At 40.5% G+C, this 6180-nt stretch overlaps 1 pseudogene; it reads left to right on the top strand.

The window, feature by feature from the left end:
• Window positions 1-1008: 1008 nt before the first annotated feature.
• LOC139438448 (U6 spliceosomal RNA) lies at window positions 1009-1106 on the top strand (annotated as a pseudogene).
• Window positions 1107-6180: the final 5074 nt, after the last annotated feature.

Here is a 6180-nt window from a genome sequence, read left to right on the forward strand (position 1 = left end):
AGAGAACTAATGGGACACTAAGGGAAGTTTTGAGTCAGTGTTTCCCCAGAACACAGCCCTGGAAGAGTCTGCTGGAGAAGGATCCATGACACCTTATGCACTGCATCCCCACCAAACTATATTAAAGGCTCTGAGAAGTCCTGCAATGGAAAACATCTTTTATGTTTTGTTTCACCCAGTGTTCTCCAAACCTTTTTATTTTTTCAGGAGGTACCAGGGTTTAAACCCATAGCCTTGAACATGGGAAGCAGGCTGAGCTACACCTGTTTTCCTCTCCTCTCCAAGTCTTTTTTTTTTTTAAGATTTATTTATTTCTGCCCACCTTGTTTGTGGTCACTGTTCATTGTATGCTCTCTTTGTCTGCTCATCTTCTTTTGAGGAGGCACTGGGAACCAAACCCAGGAACTCCCATGTAGAAGGAAGGTGCCCAATTGCTTGAGCTCCCTTTCTTTCCTGCTTGCTGTCTCTTGTTGCATTTCCTTGTTGTCTCTCTCATTTTGTCATTGTTGCATCATCTTGTTATGTCAGCTTGCTGTTTTGCTTGTCATCTTTAGGAGACCCCGGAACTAAACACAGGAACTCCCATGTGGTAGGCAGGGGCCCAACTACTTGAGCCACATCCACTTCCCTCTCCAAACCATTTTGATGTCAAGTTCTTTTTCTCTCTGAACACCAATGAACTTCCCTAGAAACTGGAGAGCAGCAGAACCCACTTTGGTCAGTGCTGGCATAGAAGAAAGAGCAACAGACCAGGAGTCAGAGGCTGGGGCAGGTAAAGGTCCTGACAGGAGCACTCATTACTTCTCTGAGTCTCAGTTTCCTTCTAGTACCTCCTGTTTGGCCATTGTCTTGCACATAATGTATGAACACACTGCCTCCCTGTAAAAGGACTGGGGAGCTTGTGTTTCCATCTTGGGGTAGCTACTATGGGGCACAGGGCCTGGCACTGAATGATTGAATGAATAAATGAATATATGAATGAGTGAAAGCCTAAAATGAGACTCAGCATTGCTTCAGCAGCACACCTAGTAAAATTGGAATGACACAGGTTAGTGTGGCCCCTGCGCAAGGATGATACACAAATTCATGAAGCGTTCCACATTTTTTTGACAAAGTCCAGCATCCTGTCTTGATAAGAACACTTCAAAAGATAGGATTAGAAGGAAACTTCCTCAAGACAATAAAGGGCATATATGAAGAACCCACAGCTAACATCATACTCAATGGTAAAGGCTAAAGGCTTTCCCTCTAAGATCTGGAACAAGACAAGGATGCCCACTGTCACTGCTCTTATTTAACATTGTGCTCAAAGTACTTGCTCAAGCACTCAGGCAAGAAAAAGAAATAAAAGGCATCCAAATTGGAAAAGAAGAAGTAAAATTTTCACTATTTGAAAATGACATGGTCCTATATGTAGAAAGTCCAGAAAAATCTACAACAAAGCTTCTAGAGCTGATAAAACAGTTCAGTAAAGTGGCAGGATATGGGATCAACATTCAAAAATCAGTAGCATTTCTGTACACTAATAATGACCAATCTGAGGAAGAAATCAAGAAAAAATTCTATTTATACTAGCAACTAAAAGAATCAAATATCTAATAGCTAAGAATAGCCTTAACTAAGGATGTAAAGGATTTTAGATGACATTGCTAAAGGAAATCAAAGAAGACCTAAATAAATGGAAGAATATTCCATGTCATGGATTGGAAGACTAAATATCATTAAGATGTTTATCCTACCCGAATTGACAGATTCAATATAATCCCAATAAAGGTTCTAACAACATTTTTTACTGAACTGAAAAAGCCAATTATCAAGTATATTTGGAAGGGTAAAGGGCCCCCAGTAGCCAAAAACAACTTGAAAAGGAAAAACAAAACTGGAGGAATCATGCTACCTGACTTTAAATCATACCACAAAGCTACAGTGGATAAAACTGCATGGTATTGACACAAGGATAGACATTCTGATCAAAGGAACTAAATTAGGAGCTCAGATACAAACCCATGCATATTTGGCCAACTAATATTTGGCAAGGCCACTGATCCAACTCGGCTGGGACAGAAGAGTCTCTTCAAAAAATGGGGCTTGGAGAAGTGGATATCCATATCCAAAAGAATGAAAGAGGATCACCATTTCATGCCCAATATAAAAATTAACTCAAGATGGATCAAAGACCTAAATATAAGAACTAAGATCATAAAGGTCCTATAAGATAATATAGGGAATCATTTATGAGACCTGGTAATAGGAAATGGTTTCATAAACTTTACACCCAAAGCACAAGCAAAGAAAAAAACAGAAAAATGGGACCTCTTCAAAATTAAAAACTTTTCTTCTTCAAAGGAGTTTTTCAAGAAAGTAAAAAGGCAGCCTACTCAAGGGCAGAAAATATTTGGAAACAACCTACCTGATAAAGGCCTAATCTCCAGCTTATATAAAGAAATCTTACATCTTGAAAATAAAAAGAAAATCCATTTTTTAAAATGGGCAAGAGAATTGAATAGACACTTTTTCAAAGAGGAAATACAAATGGCTAAAAAGAACATGAAAATATGTTCAACATCACTACATCACTAGAAAATCAAAACTACAATGAAATAACATCTTACACCTCCTAGACTGGCTGCTATTAAAAAACCCCAGAATACTACAAGTGTGGAGAGGATGTGGAAGAATAGAAACTCATCTACTGCTCATGGGAATGTAGAATGGTGCAGCTACTGTGGAGGACAGCTTGGCAATTCCTCAGGAAGCTAAGTACAGAATTGCCCTATTATCTGGCAATCCCACAACTAGGAATATACCCAGAAGAATTGACAGCAGGGATGTGAACAGATATATGCACACCGATGTTTATTGCAGCATTATTTATCATTGCCAAAAGTTGGAAGCAAACCAAGAATCCTTCAATGGATGAATGGAAAAATAAAATGCAGTATATACATATGATGGAATATTACTCAGCTCTAAGAAGGAATGAAGAATTGACACATGTGATAACATGGTTAAATCGATAAGATCTTATGTTGAGTGAAACCAGGCACTAAAGGACAAATATTGCATGATCTCACTTATTCGAACTACAGATATTGAGCAGCCTCACAGAGGTAGAGTATGGAAGATAGTTCACCAGGGGAGAGAAAGTGAGTAGTGAGTGGTGAGCCAATGCTCAGTCTGGGTAAAATCTATGATAAGGTGGATGGGGGAGGTTTGGTAGTGGATGAGGTGATGGTGGCAGAGTGATGTGAATGGTACAGTGATGCTGGAGTGTGAGTGTGAGCAAGGTTGGCGGTTGGGTTGGACTATCCATAGAGTTGGTAGGAGGGCTGGAGAAAGGAACGGGTGAACTTTGGGGAGGTTGAGGACTGTGGTTGTGAGTACAATTTTGAGTGTTCTTTTAACATATGGCAGGGGGAGGATCACTGGTGCGGGATGGCAGTGGTGGGGTAGGTATTGAGAAGGGTGCACATGGGGCATGCCTCTATGGAATATGAATGTGTTCATGTAGTCATAGGGTATTATCTCAGTGGATGGAGACCCACAAGGCAACTAAGAAAATATTAAATTCCCATCCTGGGGGCTCTTGCTATGTTTTCTAATAGAGTGGCAAGAATCTAGAGTACATAGACAGTGCTTAATAAAAGAAAACAGACCAATACGCCAAGACCGCAATATTAATGCTTGTACTTATGAACCTTATTCTTGTAAAATTGAAACCTAACCTAATAATATCCATTGCTTAAGAGTTTACCTCCTGGGAGCAGATATGGCTCAAGCAGTTGAGTACCTGTTTACTACATGGGAGATCCCAAGTTCTGTTCCCTGTGCTTCCTACAAACAATAACAAACAGTGAGCAAAGAAATGTAAAAACCAACTCAGCAAAGAAAGGTAAAAACAGCTAAGCCCAATGGGGCTTAGCAGTTGAGTGCCGGCTTCATATGAGGTCTCTAGTTCAATCCCTGGTCCAGGTACCTAAAAAAATAAATTAATTAATAAAAGAAAAACAAAAAGGTTACCACCTGAAAACCTCCTTATTATGCAAATGTGGCCTCTCTCAAAGCCAAACCAGGCAAATAAATTCACTACACACTCACTACCATCTCCCTGGCATGGGATATGACTCCTGGGGAAGAGCCTCCCTGGCACCAAGGGATTATTTCCTAGCACTAACCACCAATGCATCTGGAAAAAGACCTTGAACCAAAAGGTGAAAAAATTACAGAAAATTAAATAAAAAATTAAATAAGAGATTTCAAAGTGGGTTGGAAAGTCATTCCAGAGGTTATGCTTATGCATGACCCAGGAGGATCTCACTAACTGCTGCAATAGACAAAGCCTCGAAGAGGGTGCTCCAGGGAAACAGATGTGGCTCAAGCAATTGGGCAGCTGTTTACCATGTAGGAGGTCCAGGGTTCAATGCCCAGGGCCTCCTGGTGAAGGCAAGCTGACCCATGTAGTGACTGGCCCACACAAGTGCAAGCTCATGTGGGAGTGCTGCCCCATGTGGGAATGCTGCCTGGTGCAGGAGTGACCCCAGTGCAGGAATGCCATCCCATGCAGGAGAGCTGTCCTATTCAGAGAGCTGGCACAGCAAGATGATGCAACAAGAGCCACAGGGGAGAGAAAATAAGAGACATAAGCAGGAAAGAGAGCTGAGGTGGCACAAGAGAATGATCATCTCTCTCCCACTCTGCAAGGTCCCAGGGTCAGTTCCCAGAGCTGCCTAATGAAAATACAAGCAGACACAGAAGAACACACAGAGAATGGACACAGACAGTGGGGTGGGGGTGGGGAGGAGAGAAATAAATAAATCTTTAAATAAAAACACAAAGAGGGGTGCTCCAGAGGGATCTAGAGACATCCAGACACTACGGGCAAGGCACACAACCCCATGAAATCAGTACCCATAACAGGCCTTGCCTTGGAATATATGATAACCTATTTCCCCACTGTAACAGAGTTAGGCTCATTTATAATTTCCCTACACATGAGTCTTCTACCCCTTTTATTTGTAACTATAATTAGCATTATACCCATTAAATATAAGTTCTAGAGACTTAATCTTTGGTCTGTTCACATGCTGGTTGAGCCCTAAATCTTGGCAGAGCTGTAGCCAACATGTACTTTCCAGTTCATCGGACTTGCCCAGGACAACTAACTAAATGATGACAGTGGGAAATCTCCATTCCAAAAAGTAAAGAGTATTTACAACTCCAAGGAAAACTGTTCCTTCCCTCTGCCCCATAAGATCTAAGTCCCCTCTCAATCTGAAGCAGAGCAGGCATCACCATCCCAAAATCCTCATGGTTGAGGAATGAACAAACATAAGGGGGGAATGCAACCATGGACCAAAATGGACTTATTATTGTTCTAGCAATGGAAGGACTTGTAACACTGATATAAAGACAGGGGTCACCAGAGGTTCTGAGGGGAGGGAGAGGAAGAATAGCTGGAACATAGTGCATTTTTAGGACGTTGAAATTGTGCTGCATGATTTTGCAGTGACAGATACAGGCCCTTACATATTTTGTCAACATCTATAAAATCATATGGTGCAAAGTGTAAACCATAATGTAAACTATAGACTACAGTTAGTGGCAAAGTTTCAATACATGTTCATCCATTGTAACAAATGTTCCACGCTCATGTAAGATGTTATTAATAGGGGAAAATGGGAGATGGGGAGAAGGTGGGTATATGGGAATCCCCTATATTTTTTATGTAACTTTTCTGTAATATAAAATTTCTTTTAAATTAAAGTTAACTTATTATTGATATAAAGGCAGTGGCCACCAGAGGTTCTGAGGGGAGGGAGAGGAAAGAATAGGTGTAACATGGGGGCATTTTTGGGACACTGGAATTGTCCTGCTTGAAATTGCAATGACATTGCAATGACAGATACAGGCCAGTTATACATTTTGTCATAACCTGTAAAATTGTGTGGGGCAGAGTGTAAACGATAATGTAAACTATAGTCCATGGTTAGTAGCAAAGCTTCAATATGTGTTCATCTATCGTAACAACTGTACCACACTAATGAAGAAAGTTGATGATGTGGGGAAGTATGGGAGGTTGTGTGGGACATATGGGAATCCCTTATATTTTTTATGTAACATTTATATAATCTAAAGCTTCTTTGAAAACAAAAATAATTTTTTTTTTAATTTAATTCCCCT

The sequence above is a fragment of the Dasypus novemcinctus genome, chromosome Y (genome assembly GCF_030445035.2).
Source record: "Dasypus novemcinctus isolate mDasNov1 chromosome Y, mDasNov1.1.hap2, whole genome shotgun sequence".
NCBI classification, from domain to species: domain Eukaryota; kingdom Metazoa; phylum Chordata; class Mammalia; order Cingulata; family Dasypodidae; genus Dasypus; species Dasypus novemcinctus.